Source organism: Marmota marmota, unplaced genomic scaffold, assembly GCF_001458135.2.
Source record: "Marmota marmota marmota unplaced genomic scaffold, marMar, whole genome shotgun sequence".
Taxonomy (NCBI): domain Eukaryota; kingdom Metazoa; phylum Chordata; class Mammalia; order Rodentia; family Sciuridae; genus Marmota; species Marmota marmota.
In genome coordinates this window covers 14,178,275-14,202,614 of record NW_025999941.1, presented here as the reverse complement: position 1 = coordinate 14,202,614, position 24,340 = coordinate 14,178,275, and positions in this window count along the sequence as shown.

The window sequence follows — 24,340 nt, the reverse complement described above, 5'->3', positions numbered from 1 at the left end:
CACTTCACTGAAGGACTAACATTAAATTCTCCAAGCACTTTATTTTTAAAAACATCCTAAGATTCCATGATGGGCAAAAATCTTTTTTTTTTTTTTTTTTTGGTATCAGGGATTTAGCCCAGAGGCACTTACCCACTGAGCCACATCCCTAGCACTTTTTATTTTTTTATTTAGAGACAAGGTCTCACTGAGTTGCTTAAGGCCTTGCAAAGTTGCTGAGGCTGACTGTGAACTTGCGATCCTTCAGCTTCATTCTCCTGAGCTGCACGGATTACAGGTGTGTCCCACTGTGCTCAGCAAAAATCTTTGAGATCCTGTAAACACATCAGATAACAATCTAAAATATTCAAAACAACTCATTTTTTGATAGTTCTTAAGTTTTTTCTATATTTAAACAACTTAGGGAGAAAAAATAAGTAGAAATATTCAAATTAAGAAGAAAGTGATTAAGAAGCTTATCATTTGCCATTTACAATTAACAGTAAACATTCTGTTATAGGAATTTATGGTTTAAAATATTTTTTATTAAGATGGCAATGCATACTCACAAAAATGTCAAACAATTGTTAGGTATGTAAAATAAATGAAATTCCTTCCTTATATTCCCCTAATTTCTTCACTCCTCAGAAATTACCAGTGGGAATAGTTTTGATGTTTTAACTTTTCTATTCTTTACCCATCAGATTTGAACACCTCTCTGACTAACTGTATGGTTTCACTCCTTTAGTGACATATAGTCATTTTGCTGTGATTTCCTTCATGCTGCAGTCATTCATTCATTCCTTTTTTGTTTGTTTGGGTACCGGCAATTAAACTCAGAGGCACTCAACCACTGAGCCACCCCAGCCCTATTTTTTGTATTTTATTTAAGACAGGGTCTCATTGAGTTACTTAAGGGTTCACTAAGTTGCTGAGGCTGGCTTTGAACTCACGATCCTCCTGCCTAAGCCTCCCAAGCCACTGGGATTACAGGCCTGTGTCACCACACCCAGCTCATTCATTCCTTTATTAAGTGTTTACTAGATAGCTGCTGTGGGCCAGGTTCTGAGTGAGATGCCAGAGATCCTGGAAGTGTCAGGCCCAGTCTCTGCCCTCACTCCTGAGAGAGGTATAATATTGTGTCATGAAGGCCTCATTTTAGTCAGTCAGTAAAGGATGCTGTTGTTCCACAACAGGGAAACACCTAACCCCAGTGATCCTGGGGGAAGTGGAAAGTGATCTCTAAATTGAGACTTGGGGGCTGAGTAGGTATTAGACTGGTGCAATAACCAGAGCTAAAGAATAGTAGTGGTTTCAAGGAGTGATGAGAGGGTGAAATCAAGGGGACACTGTATAGGAGCCAGGACTGAGGACAATGGAAAGAGAACAGACTTGAATCTGGAAGGGAGTTCATTCATGAAGGACTCTGTAAGATCTGCTAAAAAGTATGCACTGAGGTAAGTTGGGCCTGGTGAAAGAATTACAGGTAGGAGAGGGACATGGCTGCTTGCATTTGAGAAGATCGCATGTGGCTAAAGTGGAGAGAACAACTAAGATGGTGAACCAGGAGGCAGGGGCAGTAGAAGGATTTTGTAGTAATGCACATGAGAAATATGGACTCCAGATAAAGGTGGTGGCAGTAAAGATAGGAGAAGACAGATTCAAGAGTACAGAGGCCTTCTTTATGCAAGGATGATTGATACCTGGAAGAGACACCTGAAAGTGAATGAACTCTTTTTTAGTATAGGGGCCATTTTTTCCAAGTAAGTAGCAGGGTGAATGACTTGTTTGGAACTCACCAGGAAAAAATTAAGCTAAAATTAGTTTTCAAACCCATATTTTTATATTACCAGTAATTATTTAGGGTATAATCACAATTATAAACTAATGTTTCAGATAAAGGATGAATCAGGAGTTTGAGGTCCATAATTTTTTGACACAAATTTTACGGAAGCAGTCAAATGACATCTTTTACTTCATACTTCAAGTTCCATGAGAAATTCATAATAAAAATCATTTTGAGAAAAATATTCAGGCTTTGTCAATTTCTCCAAGGATCTGTTCGTTTGATATTCAGACCATTTTCTTTCCAAAGGGCCATTATGTCATTGTTCTTATTAGTTTTCTTCTTTTTCCACTGTTAGCTGGTTTAACTAGGCAAGACTGTCTTTGGCCAAAGTTTAGACAGATGTACTTAGAGCACTTCTCCTAGATCATTGCCATTGACTTCATGAAACTGTATCCTTTATAAGAATTGCAATTTTTCTTAGCAGTTGATTGGCTGCACAGTGTAATATAGGTTTGTGTGATTGGCAGGGAACTTGAAAGTCAGGGATAACGTTCTCAATGGTAAACTCCTTGGTAAATATTTTTGTGTTATGATAACTATTGTTCTGTGCAACCTGTTGCCTATGGGGACTTGGGTAATAAATACTTGGATAATGAGACCACCTTATTATTTGCCACCTATTTAATGGGATTATGTCCCAACAGGGAAATAGGGAACAAAGCTTTCCTCAGGGGAAAGGAAAACGGATGAGGTCTTTATCTTCTAGGACCAAATCTTTTGTGTACATCAAAGACACGACAGAGAAGAACATGAAATGCCTTCTTCAAATTTCTCTTCCATTCTTGCTCAGCCGAAGATATTTTCTCAGCAGTGCTCCCATCAAAGGCTACAGGATTTGCTGGAAGAATCTCTGTCACTTTCTGGAAGGAAGCCCATATCTCATTACTAAGAGAGCATCATCTTACCCACTGATGTTTTCCAAAGGCGAAAAAAATTTTTTTTTTCACTACTCAGTGGGAACACAGTGTTCTCTCCACCCACTCCCCAGTTCCTATAACATTCCTAACCAAAAAGATCCAGGGAGAGCCTTAATTCTGTTATTGTCTTCATCCTCATGAAGATTTAATTTACTGGGTTCTGTGCATCAATCCTGAATTCACATCATTGCTAAAATCTTTGATTGATGACTCATTGATCAGATATCTAATTATAATTTCATTTTTTCCTCCTTTGCTTCCTGATTTTCTTTAATAAATATGCATTGCATACCAGTCTAGCCAGCACTATGCTGGATGCTGAGGCTCCAACACAGATGTCGTCCCCATACAGTGGGAAGCATCATGGTAGAATGAAACGATCTAAATTACATTGGTTGGGAATATTTCCCTTACTCCAAATCCTTATTCATGCATTGTAAAGCATAACTTGTAAATAAGTTGTGGTTTTCATTGAAAATCCTAAGGAATGCTACCCTAGGTAGACATTTTACTCTATCTTTCCTGTTTGGCGTCTCCTTCACTGTCATTGCTTGATGACAGTGTATGAGTGTGAATGGCAGCATTTCCAGGAGAAGGAGCTCAGCTGAGAGTCCCAGAAGTGACTCTGAAACCATGCTCATGTGTCTGTAGCCTCAGAAGCCTGAGAGGCACACAGAGCTTAGTGTAAGCCCAGGGAGAGCCCAGGGGAATTGTCACACCAGCCCAATGTTCCTTTTTCCAAAAGCAATCCCCAAGAGCCGAATCTTCTCCACCTCGCTTGTATCCACTCTTTGTTCCTTTCCTGCCCAGACTCCAAGTGCACCAGCCCAATATTTTTTGCTCCTACATCCTACCTTCCCCCACCCGACCCTATATCTCTATTTATTTAATGAAGCTCCTCAACTCTGACCCGGAAGCCCTGGTTTTTTTATTCCCACACCCAACACTTTCAACACAATCTTCAAGTACAGAGTACAAAACCAAAACCCCAAACCGACCAATGCACCACAGACAGTGACTTCATGGGTAATTAACAAAAGATGTTCCAGTTTGCAACTGAGGCTCCAGGGTCTCCCCTGCATTCATTCCTTCAGTGATGTGGTGTGTTGATGTCACAAGAGTTTGGGTGCAAGAAATCTAATCGGTAGGTGATATAAACAACCAATAGTAAAGGAGTGAGGAGAAGTAGCCAGTTAAGGTACTTTCTTGAGGTGGTTAGTAAAGTGGACAGAACGTAGACTGACCCTTCAAGTTGTCCTTTTGAAGGATGGGGATTGGGCGTTTATCCACCAACTCCCATCTACTCTGGTTGAAGGTTGCTCTCAGGGACTGACAGTCACTTCAGTCCCTGCTGGGCTGTCCTGTCTACAGCTGAGCAACTCCTGCAGAGAATCTCTAGGTAGGAAGGAACCCAGCAGCAGGCATGGGAACTGTCCAGCACCACTACCGCTGAAATCCGAGGTGAGCTGAGAGGCTGTCCTGTGGTAGTCAGTTGTCTTTGCTTGGTTTCTCTTGTCAATTAATAAATTCCACAAGAACCGTGTCCTCACCTTTGTTTTCTCAGTGCCTAATGCAGCACTGGACTCATGGGAACCATTCAGGTTTCCTTTGCTGAATAAACAAAGGAACTAATAAAAGAACAACAGACCAAAAATCAGAAACCTACTTTCTAGAACCTTCGGGGTCACAAATTTCTGTGTGGGCTCAGATGGATCAAAATCTGGTTACTTGTGCCCTCCGAACCTGGCTGCATCCAAATAAAACTGTTTACTGCTAAAAAAAAAAACCTGGTTACTTGCTAATGTACAAATTTTCATTTAAAAATAATCCAAGTATTCTAGTAAAAGGAGAAAGTTTCTGTCAGTGACTGGCCTTAGAAGGAAATGTTGTTCTCTAACTTCTTGGCTGTCTTCCATTCAAGGTTGAGCTATCTGCAAGGTGTAAAGATGTGTTCATGCTGTAAGGGTGTGCTACAAAGCTGGATACCTGAAAAATGTTTTGTTTTCTGTATGATACCGAGCTTAGAAAACCTTCGCTAACACTCTCATGGGAAGAGCAGTAGAATGCTAATTTCCCACAGATTCATTATCACCATGAAATGAAATTTTGGAACACATCAGAGGTACATATAATGTGCAAATGCAGGATTCAACAATTCAAGTTTTAGCTGCCTCATGTTTTTTACACCTCTGTCAACAAGACCCTCATTAAAGACTTTTTCCTGGTATATTGTACTTGAATGAAAAACTGAAGAGAATATTATATCATCCAGGATGGAGAGATATCCTCACCAGTTAACCTTTTATGAACAGAACCTATCTATGTAAGCTTTTAAATTTCATCACAAAATATCTAGTGCTCAGCACTGTGCAAGATTCTGGAAATACAATCTTGAAATAATTTATGGTCTGTTCCTGCTCTTATGGATCTTCAAGCCTGGTGGGGAAGGACTGTATTAATTTTTTTTCTTTTTGGAAATGAATGTAAAATTGCCCTTCAAAATAAATGTGTCTGAGAAGGAGATGTGTTTATATTATGGTAAAATACACTGGAAATCATATGGTATGGGAGATTAAAGAGGATTTAAGTAGAAAGCTAAAGAAGGAATATTTTAAGTAAGTGAAAGGAAGAATAACATGTGCAAAGGCCCAGTGGTGACAACAACAGGAAGTCTTGAAAGAACTGAAAGAAGATAAGAGTAGTCAGCTTGCCCAGAGAGCAGAGGAGTGTGGAGTGGGAGAAGTGAGCACAGGCCAGATGTGCTCACTGGAGAACAATGGGAAGTCTTTGGACAGTTTTGGCACAACCTGGTGACATAATCAAGTTTTCATACTTTATAAAAGCATCTTTGTTTTCACATTCTTTCATATTTTTCATAATATGAGAACTGAAGCAGAAACATTTGTTTCTGTCTGAATTATCCTGCTATTTGCATGCACATTTGTACACACTCATACACACACACAGAGACATACACAGCGTTTTTCCAAAAGATATCAGTCCAGTTTAGCTCCAGAATTATCAATATCTCTTACTGTCATTTGAGTAACATTTAGTTGGTAGTTCTATGCACTGACTGGATTTATTCTGTAGCTAAATTCCATGCTGGGGTGCCATGGGGAATGAACAGAGAGTCCTATTCCTGCATATTAAGTGTGCAAATGAAATTGCCCTTCTCTGTTGGAAATGGTGAGAGCAGCAACCATTACATCAACAAGAAGGGTCCAGATGAATTGTCTGGTGGCATCGGTGAAGACTCCCTAAGCAATGTCTGTAACACCCATTACCTTCCCCAAATTTCTTAACGTATCAAAAAAAAAATGGATTAAGTTGCTTTGACAAGCTCTATTTTTTATGAACCTCCTTGGCTATTACTTACCATATTATTTTCCTCAAGGTGCTCGTGGACTGATTTATGGTTTCATTTACGGTTTTGACTGGTAGTTTGGATACGCTAACTAGCCCACCTTTTCCCGGATCTGCTTTTGGCTGCTTTATTTCCAGCACTAAATCAGCCTGCTTAAATTTCTCTGGTATATAAGTCTCTACAACAAATACTAGTATCAGAGGTGCGTCCTTGCCTTAGCCAGTTCATCAAATATGTTCAAATGAATTTCACCCAAGCTCTGCTGATTTATAAATATTTAAATTGTGTAAGTATTCTTTTACCTGCCTCATATTAATTCTGTTTCTTGAAATTCCCTGGGACTCATTAATATTTATCTTACTGAATTCCTGCCTTCTTCGTTCTTTGTGTTAAAGGTGGAGACAACATAGTCCCTCCATCTTTATAGTCTATTTGGCATCTTTTATTATATGCTCTCGTCCTTTGTTGAGCAAAAGTCGCCTTTGTTTTCCTGGGCATAACATCCTATTGTAATTTTAGAAGCCTTTGCCATAAATTCTTGCTTTCTTTTGCTTTTCTCATCCTGCTCTTGTAGCAGCTATTTCCTGGAGTGACTTTTTCCTACTGAGTATTCATCTCCCCCAAACTCTACAATTGGATGTTTGTTCCCACACCCCAACAGGAAACATTTATGCCTCATATATCAGAATATGCTTGTTGGTTATGTAACAGCACCCAGCAGCCTCTTGTGTGTTCTTTCTCAAAAGGATGTACTTGAGTGCCCACACCCATGTTTTTCCTTTCAATAGAACAACACAAGTCATAATCATTTAGTTCCTGAAAGATGGTTGGATACAGTCCATTAATTTCAGAGCATGTCTAGAAAATTGATCTGAAACAAACAGCAAAGTGAATACAAGACCAACAAAAGGGATTTCCAATAATGAAAAAAAAATTACTAAAAAGATTCTTGGAAGAGCCCAGGAATCTAGCTCAACAGAAACAGCACGGGAAGTTTTGTATGTTTTCGAAAGAGAACATATTGTAATGTCATAAGGAAATAAATAAAAAGAAAAGGGTATGCTTTGTGTCATTCTGTTTATGAAGGTTCAAGAAGAGACCAAACTGAGCTGTGGTGATAGAAGTCAGAGAAGTGGCTCCCCCTGGGGATGAACCTTGACTGGAAAGACCCCAAGGATGCTGGAAATGTTTCATGTCTTGACCTGGGTGGCGGGTATGTGGATGTGAACTCAGTGTATACAAGTTCCTCAAGCTGTGCACTTGTGATTGGTGAGCTTTAGAGAATTAGTACATTTTATTGCATGATTATACCCCTATAAAAAGTTAGACAAAACAAAAAAAAATCAATGTGTTTACAAAGTCATTTGCTGGAAGCTGTAACATTTTAAATAACTATGGACTATGACTGAAGCTATTTGAAATACTATTATTTAAAAAATTTGGTAATACCCACACATATTTATGTTATTGGGCAAACATACCTGTTCAGTAGGCTGGCTGAATGAGAGCAATTGAGGCTACCATTTCCTGAGTGGCTGCAGTATGGTAGACATTGTACTCACAGTTGGTCATCTCAGTGCAAGAAATGTGTTGTTAGTCCCATTTTCTAGATGACAACATGGATCCAGGAAGATATCAAGCATTGCCAAGAGCACACAGATAAAGAGAATAAATCAGAAATTTCTACCCAGCTTTCTAAAACTCTGAAGTCTGATATAATTTCTCCCATGTTGTGTGATGTCAGGAATGCTAGATGATTGATGTTAGTATTTATACCCGTCTTTTTAATAGAGGCAAGGTGTTCTGCTATGTGTAACTTCCAAATGTTAGTATCTCCGATTGTAGGAAATAAGTGAATACAGGTATATTGAAATGCATTATAAATAACGTTAGCTGATAGGTAGAGGGTCACCAGGCCTCTCCCAAAAACACTATCTAATTTAATAAGCTCAGCTAGTCTGTGAGGGGGAAAATATATTTTTCTTGTATTGCAGATGAGGACACTGAGACTCTGAAAGTTTAAAAGATTGACTAGCTAGTAAATTTCAACCTCTGGTATAGATGGACTTCCCATCTCGTACCCTCCTCTAGTCCATTACACTGTGCATTAATGATTGTTGAAGAATGTATCTGAAAGAAGTAGATTGATCCGTTTTTTTTTTCAAATTTAAAAACAGGATAAGAACAATAGACATCAGTAAAAAGCATATTTGTCAGATCTGCATCCATTATTAAGAAGGATCCAAGAAACTATATTGGCCTATTGGATCTTTTCGGCCATTTAGAAAGCTTGTCAGTCAATGGGTCCAGCCCTTGAGTAGGACTGTGCACTTCAGTAAGAGGTCACACAGTTGATGCCAATACTCACGTGAGTGGTTGAAAGCCAGGCTCCCCAGCTCTGCCAGTCATCCGTCCACAGGCTTGTCATCCAAGAGGACAGGTCCAAGGTATCTATTCCTCTCTCTTCATCACTTGCTTTCATGACTATTTCTGCCACTTCTAAGCTCTCTTGGATCATTTTGCTCTATTTCTGTTATTTTAAAGGTCTGATCTTATGTGTAATAAAATCTATTTATACATTTAAGGTCAAATGCTGTCTCTCTGGATAGGACTCTAATGTGGAAACTTTTGGTCCCCAAAGAGGTTTTTGTACCATTTCCTACGTTGTAAGATTATCATATTGTCTTGGCTCTCACATCTTTACCTTTTGGCCATTTCTCTGCTGTCAGATTTGAGACATTATAAAGGACTTCTGTTTTTTATTATTACAAAGATTTCAAGAATAGCGTCTTACGTTCTTCACCAAAATATATCAATTGTTAACAATTTTGCCACATTTGTTTGCTTTATCTGTGTGTATATAATTGTGTTGTGAATTTTTGTGTGCATACACACACATATATAGCAACTTTTTTTTTTAAGTACCAGGGATTGAATTCAGGGCACTCAATTATTGGGCTACATCCCCAGCCCTATTTCATATTTTATTTAGAGACAGGGTCTCACTGAGTTGCTTAGTTCCTCGCCTTTGCTGAGGTCAGCTTTGAACTTTCGATCCTCCTGCTTCAGCCTCCCAAGCCACCAGGATTATAGGTATGAGCCACTGTGCCCGGTTATAATAACTTTTTAAAAACCATTTAAGAGTTAGTTACAGGCATCATAGCAAATAGTTTGGCAATCATCTCCTAATAACAAAGAAACTTTCCTATATGACCATATGATTATTATATTTGGGCCATTTAATCTTAAGATCATTATCTAATATACTGCCCTTATTAAAATTTCTCCAATTATCCTGATAATATCCTTTATAACTGTTTATTCCTCCCTAATCCAGGATTCAACTAGGATTCCCACAGTGCCTTTAGTTATCTTATCTCTAGTGTTTCATGAATAAAGGTCTCAGTTTTAAACGTCTTCATCGAGCCTCACTCATTCCAGGCACAATTCTAGGTACAACTGTACATCAATATCTGATGTGTTTCATATGATTATTCCATTTTTGTCTTGAAAAAGTAAGACATTAACATGATTCTCTCACACTCTGGAAAAGGTGGAAATAACGAAGAAATACACTTCAAAACTTCAGTGATCGTCTGTTATTCTTCCAGTAATCATGTTTAGTTAGACTTGAAGAACAGAGAACAGAGAGCTTTTGTCTAAAAATCCCTTTTAGTTATAGATGGTTTAGGGTTTTTTGTGCCATCCTGAGTTTTCGAAAGAAATAAAAGTTCCAAGCAGTCCCTTTATTGATAAAAGTCGGCAGATCTGGCAGAAATCAGGGACACCACAAACAGCATGCTGAGGGGGAAAACAAGTTGAAATGCAGAAGGACTAATGATAAAATGTTATTTTTCCAAAAGTTACTGTTGGGAATGTTTCTGTCACTATCATGCAAGATTTCTTTTGATATCAGGATGAGCCTTCTGAGAAAGCAACTGGGCTTCTTTGCAAAGAAAGGAAATTAGCAATTGTTCAATGACTGAAAGGGATGTTGTACGAGAAGTTGCCATAACGACATGATAAGGCTGTCCACGGGGCTTCTTTCAGTCACATTGAATTGGACTTGACGTTGTGTTTTAAAATATGAGTCAATATTTTAGGGTTTTTGGAGAAAAGATGTAAATATGAATTCTATGGACGGAGTCCTCTTCTGAATGCAAGTCTGCCAGTAGGAGCATTTCCAATTTCCTCTCCTCATTTTTGTAGCAAACAGAAGTATTTTTTTTTTCTATCAAGCAGAGCTTAAACGCTGTTTCTGGAAATCTACTTTCACTGCACAGAGAATTTGATAAACTCTCATGTTACACATTGCCATTAAGGAAATCAATATTGGGTCTATCATCCATTAACAAATTAGTAGGAAATCCAAGCGTGTATTCTCCGAACATTGAAGGCAATGTCAGCATTGAACCATCCAAGATGTATCATTCTATTGGCTGAAACAGAAAACTATTTTCATGATAAGATTTTTCTGTTCTTACTGTTTTGACAGAAATATTGTAATAGCTAATCTATACTGAGTGCTTGGGATTACATTGTATCATTGACAACATTATTGTGTATTCTTTCATTTCACCCCCACTGCAAACCTATACAGTAAGAATTTATATTTTCATCTTCTTTAAACAGTGAGAATCCTGAAACTCAGAAAGGTTAAATAACTTTTGGTAAGTGTTGGCACTGGAATCAGATCACAAGCTATGGATAAGAATCCATTGTAGACTCTGATTGATTAGATGTGGGTGAAGTCTGAGACTCTATATTTTCTAACAGTTCCCCAAGAGATGCAGGTACCCCAAGGAACATACTTTAGGAGCAAGGGTGATTTTTATGTTTGAGTACTTTATGGACTCTTTGTAAAGGGAAAAACCAATGAGCCCCCAGAAATATATTTGAAGATTTTTAACCAAAGAGATACCTGTGTTAATCTATAATTCTATTAAACTATCTACTAGAAAATATAATTAACAACCAAAGTTTACTTTTCTTTTTATAATCATCAGATTTAAAAAAAATATTATAAGTGATAATATAAAATGCTTATATAATTCATGAACTGCAGTATAAAATTTACAAAATCTTATTTGTGAAACCTAAATTGAGAAATAGTCCACTGTATGTTACATGGTAGTATGTAGATGAGTTGCACCGAATAATTATATTTAATGAAGTAGCTGTTCTCCAGGTTTTGCTAGTTTTTGCTACATTGGTAAAAAAGAACGGCTACAGTGGCACATGTCTATAATCCAAGCAATTCAGGAGGCTGAGGCAGAATGATCAGAAGTTCCAGTTCAGCCTGGGCAACTTAACAAATAAAAATGTCTGGGGATGTAGCTCAGTGATCAAGTATCCCTTGGTTCAGTCTCCAGTACACACACACACACACACACACACACACCTGAAAAAAATGGAAGTAAGGTTATTATTTAGAAACCTTCCCATGAATCATGATTCTTTTTAAGTAATTCTGTTGGATTGCTTGAAAAACCAATTTATATAATCTCCATTTTATCTGCTTCATCAGTATCTAAATAGATACCACTACAGATTGGACGAGAAGGCAGGTCTTTCCACTTTTTTAGATATTCTATGTAGAATTGCCATAAAATTTTATTGCCATAAAATTCTAAGAAAGAAATCCTTCTGCCTCTAGTGATTTGTTAGGTTAGAGAGGATGGCACTCTAAATGAGAGGCGTGGCTTTGTCACTGATAGCCTGGCGGTTATGCAAATTGATGTAACTGATGTTTTAATAAGCTATTGGTTCATTCAGTGAACATATTTAGCTGAGGAAAAGAGGCCTAGGAGCAAGAGAGGGAACTCCCCACTCCCCAGCAGTCTGCAGGAACATATGCATCTCAATGTTTTCTACCCATGCGCCTCTTGAAGCACTGTAGTATTTTGGTTAGAAGATTTGTTCTAGAATCAAATGGACCTAGATTTGAATCTTGACTGGCAGCAATGGGCCGTGTGGCACCTCTATCAAGTCACACTGATGTCAGTGACCCCTTTGGGAAAGATTCAATGCCCGCTGCCTGAAGCCCACTGGATCTCTTACTACAGCACCCACACCAGTTGCTGAGGAACAGCTCTGAGATGTCCTACACCTGCTCTTTAGCATGACTCAGAATCTGAGGAGGACTTGTTCAGAGATGATGCACCGGGCTCCACTCCACAGTTTCTCATTCAGCTGGTCTCAGGGGGAGCCTGAAAATTAGCCCTTCTAGCAAGTTCTCAGGTAAGCTGATGTACTGTTCGGGGGACCACCCTTTGAGAATCACTGCCTACACCATCCCCAGAGCTCCCTGACAGATTGAGCGGTTTCCATAAATAAGACTTGGCGTATATGACAGTCTTATTTGACTTTTTCCCTTCCCTCTCCCACTGCCTCTCTCCCTTCTCCACCTTCATCAGTTATGGGAACACTTCCTAACACTTGCACCCCAATGATTAGTTTGAGCACCAAAACTAATGTTCTGAAAATAAAACAAATTAGCTTTTGTTATCAGAACTTAGTTCCTTGATCTTTGAAAATCACCAATCTTGAAGACCTTCCTACCACCCCAAAGATGATTTTACTGCATTTCATACAGGTTTATATTGTACAACAGTATGTAATTTATGCTTTTCCAAATAAAAACAGTGTACACACACACACACACACAAGTTTTCAAATGACTTCTTCCTCCTGTAGATGGGATATCTCTTCCAAGGGGAGCTGTCCCTACTCCAGTCCCTTTTGGGTTTCTCTAAGGTAGAATGTCCTAGGTCTAGAAGAATGAAATGTCACCTGCAGAGGTATTCAGGGGCATATGCCCGGACAGGGAAGAGGGTTTGGTTAGAAAGGAATTTTAAAGCAAGGAGACAAGGTAGAGTTACAGGGCAGGTTGTGGTTGCTGTCCCTCTGATGGTGGAAAACTGGGACCTCAGGGACATGAAAAAGTTGGGCTTGAAGAGTGTGTTACAGCAAACCTGGGGCCATCTTTAAACACCTACCCCTTATTTGTTTTGTAATATAGTAATCCTCCTTTAATCATGGGGAATATGTTCCAAGACCTCCAGTGAATGTCTAAAACCACAGATAATATGGAACCTCATGTATACTATGTTTTTTCCTACACATACATACTTATGATAAAGTTTCATTTAATTTTTACTTGACTACAATCACTGTGATACTGCAACAATTTATCTGACTGGTGGGCAAGTAGCTTTTATGGCATGGGTATGCTGGACAAAGGGAGGATTCACGTTCCAGGGAGGATGAAGTAAGACAGAACAAGATTTCACTATGCTTCTCAGAGTGGTGCGTGATTTAAAATTTATGAGTAGTTTATTTAAGGAATTATCTATTTCATGTTTTTGGACCTTGATTGACCTGGACTAACCAAAATGGTAGAAAACAAAACCACAGATGGGTGGGAACTACTGCAACTGTGAAGGAGATGTTCTGCAACAATTAAAAGCATGGCCTCTGTCCTACAACTTAATAACAAAAAAGATCAAATAACCTGACTAAAAAATGAGTAGGTCTGGGGTTGTGGCTCAGCAGTAGAGTGTTTACCTAGCATGTATGAGGCACTGGGTTCGATCCTTAGCACCACGTATAAATAAATAAAAATGAAGGTATTGTGTCCAGCTACAACTAAAAAATAAAAAATAAAAATAAACTAAAAATGGGCAAAGGGCTTTATTTCTCCAAAGACGACTTATCAATGATCAAAAATTATATAGAAAGATGGTTGCTTATCAGTGACAAGTCAAAAACAAAATGAAATTCTGTCTTATCTATACTGGGATGACTGACATTACAAAATCAAAAAACAACAACTTGCAGAGGATTTGGAGAAGTTTGGATCCTTGACAGTGTGGGTGGGTTGTTCAATGGTACCCCATAGAATTAAAAATAAAACTACTATTCTAATTAGAATAAGATATATTCCATGTTTGTATAACTATGTTAAAATATACTCTACTGCCATGAATATCTAAAAAGAACAAATAAAAATTAAATGAAATTTTTAAAAAGCTTAAGAAATAAAATAAATAAAAATAAAGCTACCATGTGATCCAGCAATCCTATTAATGGGTTAAAAGTCAGAATCCTGAAGAGCTATTAGTAATTCCATATTCACTGCAGTATTATTCTCAATGGTCAAAATTTGGAAACAACCTAAATGTTCATCAACAGATGAACTGGTATTTAAAATGTGGCATATGTGTGCACACAATAAAATATTATTCAGCCTTAAAAAAGAAACTCCTAGCCAGATATGATGGCACTTTCCTATAATCCCAGCAACTCAGAAGGCTGAGGCAAAAGGATTACAAATTTGAGGCCAGCCTCAGCAATTTAGCTAGACTCCATCTCAAAAATGAAAATATAAAAGGGCTGAGGATACAGTTCAGTGATAGAGTACCCTTGGATTCAATGTTGGTAACTCAAAAAAATAAATAAATAAATAAATAAAAAAGATAGAATTCCTGACATTTGAGATAATATAAATGAACCTGGAAGGAGAGACATTCTGCAAAGTGAAATAGCCAGTAAGTGCTATATGAATTTCACTTTTCTGAGTTATCTAAAACAGTCAAATTTGTGAAAGCAAAGAAGAGAGTTATGGTTGCCAGGGTCTGGGAGAGGTTAGTAATGGGAAGTTGCTAATCGGTGGGTATGAAGTTTTAGTCAAGACAAACAAATTCTAGAGATTTTCTATACTAATACTGTGCCTGTGCCTATAGTTAACAATACTATATGTGCACTCAAAAATCTGTTAAGAGCCAGGTGCGGTGATGCACACCTGTAATCCCAGCAACTTGAGTAGATTTCAAATGAAGTGCTTTTACAATAATGAAAGAAAAAAAATTTTTTTTTAAAGCAAGAGCTCTAGAGTCAGGTTTCTTGGATTCCAATTCTCCCTTTACCATCTATACAGGCAGTTTTAAACCATTTTAGGTCTCTCTTTTCCTCATTTGTAAAATGAGATTAACATTAATGCTCTCTATAAAATGGTAACATGAGGTTATTTCTTTTTTTTTTTTTTCCTACACTTTAAGGATCCATGTCCTGGCAGAAAGGACTAACAGATAATATCGTGACTTTTGTTTTTGCAGATTTTATCATGATGTTGTATTTTGTTGTTATTAATTGCATAGACAGGGTGTTAATCTTTAGAAAGTGGGATTGCTATACAGATAAACTGCTTATCCTAGCACCAAAATGAATTTAAATTGTGGGGGAGTTGATATGTAATTTGGAGTTGATATGTAATTTGAGTCATCAGGCAAGAGGAAGGGGCTGAAGAAGCTGCCAGATGTGTCCATGTGTGGATTATTCTTCCCTGAGGTTCCAAATCGGAACCCTAGGGTCATCAACCACAGCTGGGTTGACGTTGACATTTTCGCATCCTAGCAAGGCTCTGCATGGATGTGCTTCTTGCAAAATGATATTTACTACCTCACCTGGCTTCCCTGGATGACAAATGCACCCCCAATCGAGTACTTTACACTTAACTATTTGCAATTTGTAAACTAAACTGCTGCAGCAGTTATGAATCTCCATCTACAGCCTCATAAGTGGAAGAATAATTGCATTTTTTTTAGCTTTCTTAAATCTTTGCTTAAGTTTTCTCACTTTGGGAAGACGGGTCTCATTTTAACCTCAGTCATTATTGGGACACTTGTCCCACTGTGGCCCACCGTCCCCAACTTGGAACTGTTTTAATCAGCTTTTTCGCCACTGTGACCAAAAGATCTGATAAGAACAACATAAAGGAGGAAAAGTTTATTTGGGGTTCATGATTTCAGAGGTCTCAGTCCAAAGATAGCTAACTACATTGCTCTTGGCCTGAGGTAAGGATGGAAGGGCGTGGTAGAGGAAAGCAGCTCAGGACATGGCAGTCAGGAAGCAGAGGGTGAGTTCCTCAGAATATAAACCCCAGAGATATGCCCCCAATGATCCACCTCCTCTAGTCATACCCTCCCTGCCTACAGTTACCACCCAGTTAATTCCTATTAGTGGATTAACCGCTGATTAGATTAAGGCTCTCATAACCCAATAGTTTCACTTCTGAAATTTATTGCACTGTCTTACCCATGAGCTTTTGGGGGATACCTCACATCTAAACCATAACATGAACTAAGCACAACCTGCCATTGTGGACCATCTAGAAACTCACAGGCAGGATACAGAGCCAGCAGCTGCTGCTAACTTGACCATATTATTGTTTAACCTTGAGGAAACTCATGGTTGCTTTTATTTCCTTGGATGCTACTTGTGAAAGCAAAGCTTGTGAAGATGAACCATTTGGAAAGTCACAACAGGTTGTTAACAGGTTTTATTGAGCTGGAAGTTTCCAGCCAAGGTATACCACTTTCAAAGTGTCACTGGATGATTTTCATTGCTTCTTGGCAAGAATCTCACTTTCCTAGAATTTTCTTGGAGGAGTTAGAAGACTTAAGGCCAGGGGCTGGGGCTCAGTGGTAGAGTGCTCACCTAGCATGCTTGAGGCACTGAGTTCGAGCTTTAGCACCACATAAATGTAAAATAAAGATATTGTGTCCACTTAAAAAAAAACTTAAAAATACATATAAAAAAAAAAAAGACTTAAGGCCAATTATTAAGAAAAAAAAAAAAAACCCAAAAAATTTCCCTCACCTCCCAGAGCCCCTAACACACTATTATTTGTGCTTAATTACATTTAAATAATTTGTTTGCCCTTATGTTGGAGTTTTGTTTTTCCAAGAAGAGTCTGAGCTTCTTGGGAGTACAGACTGCCCTGTATTCTTGGTTCACTCTTTCAAAATACTTAAGAAAGAGAACTCTTTGCATTTGTTTGCAAGGCAGACTGGATGATGGGATGTTTTTCATATTTTGCATGCACAGTACCCCATGTTGTATGTGTTACATTTAGTTCGTTTCCCTGTTGTAGCTGTTTATATCTAAATTTCCTTTTTGTACATGATGACGATATCATTTTGTCTTTCAGTAATCATTTGAGGAAATATATAAGGTGGTGACTTGACATTACTCGCATGCAGTATATGGCTTGGCTGGGTTTCTTAAGTGGGAAAACAGGAGAGAGAGAGAGAGCTGGGGAACACATCAACCACCATCCTCAGCTTTCCATTTCCTATATATTTGTAGCCCAAGTAGCACACAATTTATGTGTAACCACAACTGATATGCACTTGAGAATTAATGGGGGAAAAAACAAAGAGATGTATGGTCTACTACAGTGCGTAAGAATGTGAGCTTAGGGAATAGATTATCTACCTGAGAGCCATCATTCTGCCTCTTCCTTGCTGGTGATCTGAGGCTGGTCATTTCATCTCTCTGATCCTATTTTCTCACCTGTGAAATGATGAAACACTGCTATCTACTTCAGACGGTTGTTTTGAGGATGAAATAAGATAACACATGGAAAGTGTCTAGTACTGGATCTTAATGAGTTGTCATTGCTCAAAGATCACTTTCTACCACCTCATGACATTTCACAAGGTTCTCAGAGCAAAGGCATGGGACATTAGAACAATTAACATGGAACCTGATGCTTTGGAGATGTAAGTAGATAATTTTTAAACCAGTTAATTACAGAAAGAAAAAAGACCCTGGCTGATATAAAGTCAAGTTCTTCCATTCTCTTCCCTTTACATACGAGGGTAAAGCAGATCAACTTGCCCTCTAGTTCTCTTCCCACTTGAAAAATTCTGTATCTTCAAAAATCTTCCACCTCACTTGTGATGGTTAATTTTCTGGGACACTTTGTCTGGGCCACAGTGCTCAGATACCTGATCAAATATTACTCTAGATGTTGCTATGAAGGTTTTTTGTTTTTGCTTTCAGATGAAATTGACAGTGAAATCATTAGAGTAAACACATTACCTTCTATAAAGTGGGTGGGCCCCATGAGTGGGCCTCACCCAAATCAATTGAAAGAATTTAAAATTTATATTTTATTTGTTTATTTTTTGCAGGACTGGGGATGGAACCCAGGGCCTCACACACTCTATGTAAGTGCTTTACCACTGAGCTGCACCCCAAATTCTTTAACTGAAAGTATTAAGAGAAAAAAATGGATGTACCCCAAGGAAATTCTGCCTCCAGACTCCCTTTAGACTCTGCTACACCGACTCTCTCCTGGGTTTCCAATTTGCCAGCCAGCTCTGCAGATTTTGGACTTGCTAGTCCCTGCTGTCATAAGAGCTAATTCTTTAGAATACCTCTCTCTCTCTCTCTCTCTCTCACACACACACACACACACACACACACACACACACACACACACCCTATTGGCTGTTTCTCAGGAGAACCCTGAACAACCACCTTACCCCACACCATTTTTAAAAGCCTGATCCTGACTAGGTTAAGCAGGCATTTATATCTCAATAGAGTAAGGGAGAATAAGCAGTATGAGTGGGTCTATGTTTCCCCTCAGACCCTAGGTCAGGTCGCATAACTGTACCGATTTAACTAAATCTTTGCTTTCTTTTCAAAGTTATGTGTGATCAGTCATCATCCCATAGGCAGATTCTCAGGAGAAGGCAAAGTTCAGTTCATTCTCCTTAACATTTTGTCTTACCATCCCAGATATGGAGCACCTTTAAAACCTTAAATATGGTATTTAATATAATTATATAGAAATAGTAATAAGTTTTTAAAATAATTTTTAAAGTTTGTTTTAATTAGTTATACATGATAGTAGAATGCATTTATGCACTTTGATATATCATAATAGGTGGGGTATAATTTCTCATTTTTCTGATTGTACATGTTGTAGAATCACATTGATCACACAGTCATATATGTATATAACATAATAATGTCTGTTTTGTTCAATTATAATACAATATTAGCTCTATTAATATGACAATATAAGCTCTAGATTCTGATTTTCAGTTTATTTTAATGCATCTGTGTCAATTTAGTTGTAGTATCCTCAGAAGTGAAAATTTGGGCCTTAATGGGTTAAAAAGGAATTTAGTAAGGATTTCAACAATAAGTATCGAAAGAGATTTCTGGTTAATTAAATTGATCAGAATTTGTCATTCCATGAGCAATCTTGTTAATCTATCTCTAAATATATTTTGAGAAATATTCTTAAGAGATTTTGAAAATAGATTCTCCTTTTGGAAGCACAAGAGCTAAGTAACAATGTAACAAACATGAGTTTTCCATTATGATCATGTTTAATGCAATCTTTTAAAATCCTGGCCAATTTCTTCTATTTCAGATTTGAATCTAAAGCACTTAATGTATCCCATTTATTTTTGTTTTTAATATTTAGTTTTTATATTATTTTTGGTACCAGGGATTGAACCCAGAGATGCTTAACCACTGAGCCACATCCCCAGCCCTTCTTACTTTTTGTTTTGAGACAGGGTCTTGCTAAGTTGCTTAAGGGCCTCTCTAAGTTGCTGAGGCTGGCTTTGAATTCACAATCCTCCTGCCTCAGCCTCCCATGCAACTGGGATTACAGTGTATCCCTTGTGTGTGTGTGTGTGTGTGTGTGTGTGTGTGTGTGTGTGTTTTAAAGAGCGAGAGAGAGAGAGAGAACATTTTTTAATATTTATTTTTTAGTTTTTGGTGGACACAACATCTTTATGTATGTATGTATGTATGTATGTATTTATTTATTTATATTTTTATGAGGATTGAACCCAGTGACCCGAGTATGCCAGGTGAGCACTCTACCGCTTGAGCCTCATCCCCAGCCCAATCCCTTGTGTTTAAGACTAATTTTCCAACTGACTTAAACGACATTGGAATGGCTTGCTTTTCACTGTGTGTGTAAAATTATTTAATATTTTATTCAGAGGCAACATTTGTGCTTGGTTAGGCTTGTTGCACTTTTACATGTTAATAATCCAATGCCCATTTACTTGGATCTCACACCGTGTGGTTAGCTCTCTAATGTGTTTCCTTGCTCCTTCAAAAAATATATGTTATTTTGGTGTCTACCTTAGATTTAAATAGGATTCGTCATACATTGAGCTTAGGTAGCTTAATAGGATATGACATTTGCTGAAGAGGGAGGAGATATCCTGCTCATCTTTTAATTTCTCGATGATCTGAGCCTGGAGTTTCAATTTTTAAAACATTAGAATTTACTTGGAGGAAAAACACCCTCTTATAGCCTGCATTTATTTCCATGAAGGTTGGTAGCGTATTGCTGAATTTAGTGGGCCGTCACCACTACCGTGCCTTATTAGTGAAATTTCATCAGTATTTTCTGCATGAGTTCTCCTGGGAATGGGGCTCTAAGTTTTAAATGCAAATAGGATGAAACTAATACCCGCTTGAGTGGTGGCAGTGTGTGGAGAAAGGCTGGCTGGCATATGTTATGGTCGCAGAAGCAGCTGTGGTGACAAGGTGGTGCAGAAGGGACAAGGACTACATCCCAGATTGAACACAAGCAACTCAGTGAGTTGCGGCTGCTCAAGTGCATCTAGGATCTCTTAGAAATAGAAGGATGATCAAGAAGTGAGAGAAGATGCCACGCTTCTGACAGAGCGAAGATCCAAGTGTTCTCTTCCTGATCTTCCTGGATGGTTAGGGGATCACATACTTTCAATGGAAGTCTTGGAGCAAAGGACCAAACAAACTAGAGTCCCCATGCATCTGGATTCCACACAGCCTCTCCCTTCCTCTGGGCAGCTGGTATTCTTTTCCTAAGCACAGGGCTGAATGAAGGAGTGAGGGGAAACTGGTCAGGATGAGGGCGATGTTAAAATCTTATTCTGCTGTGATGGATTAGGGAGAGAAAAATCCTGTGTTTACGTTTTCTGCATTGTAAGGCGTTGTGAATAAACAAAAAACCTCTTCCAAGGGATGCAGGATGAGGCAATTTCATATGCACTCTTGACAGACTCTACTTGGCTTTGCTTTTAAAGATGAGGTGGAATTGGAGAAACCAATTAATTAAAACACACAAGACCCTTTCTTTGATTCACATATTTGGATTTGTTTTCATCTCTTAATAAGAAAAATAATAAAAGTGGATTTTGGCTGAAGGGAAAAATGTGTTTGTGAGCCAAATGTGTTTGGTTATACCTCATTATCTGTTTTGCAAAAACAGTGTAGTCATAATTTCTGTAGGTAATGAGTAATCTGTTTTGGGGGAAAAGTGTTAGGATGTTTAGAAAGAAAAATGAAGAGAATCTCTGGCACGCTGAAACTCTCTACTCATTTCACATTGGACATAACTGTTATCTTTGTTATTTCTCCTTACATCTTATGTTACATTCAAATACATACATTTCTAGCTTTACTTTCAGATTGAGTTAATACGATGTGGAACTTAAGACTTCCAACTTCCTCATCAAACAATCAGTTCCAAACAATCACAGGAAGAAAAATTCTTCCTCTTCCCTCTTAGGTTGCTTATTTGAGGGCCTGCCAATTAAACTGACAAAAGATTAACAGCAGGAAAAAAAAAAAGAGTTTATTTGCATGAATATAGGAGCTAAGAAAAGAAATGATGGCTGAATAAATGATAAATGGCTAGAGACTTATATACCTCATTTAGGATGAAAGAGGAAGTGGGGAGAAAAGGGCTGTATGGGAGGACCAGATGGGGTTCTTTAGGAAAGACAAATGGGTTTCTAGAAAAACAAACAGGAGATAAGGAAGTTTGTGATAATGCTTGCTCTTGCAGGTGCAAGTGGCCTTTCTGTCTTCTTCATTGCCATAAAACCCCCCAGAGGGGATTTATGATGGGTTTACTTTTGCTCTCCTTCCTGGGAGTAAAAGCTGCCCCGAAGAGGGAATTTATGGCAGTCTCATTTCCCAGAAGTTTCTGCTTTTAGTCAGATAAGGGAATCTTCAAGAAGACTTGTTTCTACATTTGTTGAATTCTAAATGTTTTTAGCTTAAAATCATCTTTGTACCAACTCTGGGGTTCTAAGTGGGTCTTCACACGATCTGTACGCTTCTCAGCTCATTGTTTTTTAAAATGCCGTATGAAAACACTATATATCTTGCTACTGAATTTTTGGCACCCCCTTAAATTTTGCTTGGAAGGCTGGCACCTTATTTCCCTCACTCTAGTCCTGCTCTTTCTCTGCTAGTCAGCTGGACTGTGAGAAGAAAGTTGTATATATTGAAGGAGGGTATTTATCGTAGTCCTCTTTGATTGAATTTTCCTTTGGAGACATGAAATTCCCTACTTGATCTTAGGCTTATGAGTTTCCTAATGGGGGAGAAAACTTCCAGGGAGAGGAGAGAGGTTCCCAGTATATAAGATGGGAAGCTGTCAACATGCACAGGGTCTGTGCACAGCAGGCGAGGGAGCCCCCCCTACCCAAGATCCAGATAAACCTCCCATGAAATCTGGACTTGGGTGAGACAGAGGAATGGCTCTAAACTCAGATATTCAGCTACACAATATTTTCATGCAATCTTTTCAAAGTTCAAACTGAATGCTAAAAAGCTCTTGTTGAATAAAATAGCAACGTTTTAAAGACAAAATCCATCTCTCTACTTGCATGACTCTCCCTCACTCACCTGATGCAGGTCCTGGTTCCAATAAAACTTTATTGAGGGCTGGGATTGTGGCTCTGTGCCAGAGCACTTGCCTCACAAGTATGGGGCACTGGGTTTGATTCTTAGCACCACATAAAAACAAATAAATAAAATACAGGTATTGTGTCCATGTACAATGAAAAAAAATGTTTTAAAAAATTTATTGACCAAAAAGAATGTTTCTGTAGATCATCATGTTGATTTTATAAAAAAACACATTGCCTGAAAATATGATTTATCTGAACTTTTGAGCTTTTTTCTATTAAAATTTTTAATAATTTTTTATTTATTCTAATTTGTTATATATAACTGCAGAATGCATTTCAATTCATTTTATATATGTAGAACACAATTTTTCTTGTCTCTGATTGTACAGTCACACCATTCATATATTGATACATGTGTGCATGTACTTAGGGTAGTGATGTCCATCTCATTCTACCATCTTTCCTACCCTCAGGTCCCTTCCTTTCTCCTCAGTCCCCTTTGCCCTATCTAAAGTTCATCTATTCCTCCCATGCTCCCCCTCACTCCATTAAATTTTAATCTTTTTAAAAAAAATCTCATCATAGTGCATGCTCTAGTCCTAGTATTATCTCCATCTAACTGATGAAGAAGCTGAGATTGAGACACATGACACAGATTGCTGTAGATAACATGGGTAACAAGGTGACTCCACAGTGAGCACTGTCAACCATCAGTGCAGACCTGTCTCCAGGTACTGGCCTTTGAGTGGCTTTGTCAAGAAAGTGTTTGTATTAGTCAGGGCTCTTCAGAGAAATAGAATCATTGGAGGGTGGGGGAAGAATCAGGGACTGTTATGGTTTAGAAATGGGGTTCCCCCTCCCAAAGCTTATGTATTCATGCAGGAATGTTCAGCAACGAAATGATTAGATTATGAGAGCTGTAACCGAATCAGTCCGTCCTAATTGGGAATGACTGACTGGGTGGCAACTGTGATCAGGTGGTACATGGCTGGAGGAAGTGGGTCACTGAGAGTGTACCTGGAAGGGTGCATGTTCTCTGTGATGCTTGATTTCTGTGAGCAAAGCAGCTTCCCTCTGCCATGCCTTTCCTCCATTATGGTCTGCCTCACATTGAGTTCAGAGTAATGGAGTTGGCTGGTCATGGACTGCATCTCTGAAACCATGAAACAAAAGAAACTTTTCCACCTCTGAGTTGTTCTTGTCAGTTGTATGTTGGTCATAGTAACAAAAAACAGACTAGCCTAGGTACTTATTAGGGGAATTGACTCACATGATAATGGAGACTGAGAGGTCCAGCTCTATGACATATGGAAGCTAGAAAAGCAAGAATGATAGTGGACCGACTCAGTCCAAGTTCAAAAGCCTCAGAACCAGACCCAATGGTGTTATCTATGTCAGAGGCTGAAGGCCTGAGAAGCTGGGGGACCTCTGAAACTAGTTCCAGAGTCCAAAGGATCAAGAACCTGAGTTCTAGCCAGGTACAGTGGTGCACGCTTGTAATCCCAGCAGCTCTGGAGGCTGAGGCAAGAGGATCATGATTTGAAAGCCAGCTTCAGCAAAAGGTGAGGCACTAAGCAACTCAATGAGACCCTGTCTCTGAATTAAAAAAATACAAAATAGGGCTGGGGATGTGGCTCTGTGGTTGAGTGCCCCTGAGTTCAATCCCCAGGTACCACCACAACCACCACCACCACCACAAAAAAAAAAAAAAAAAAAA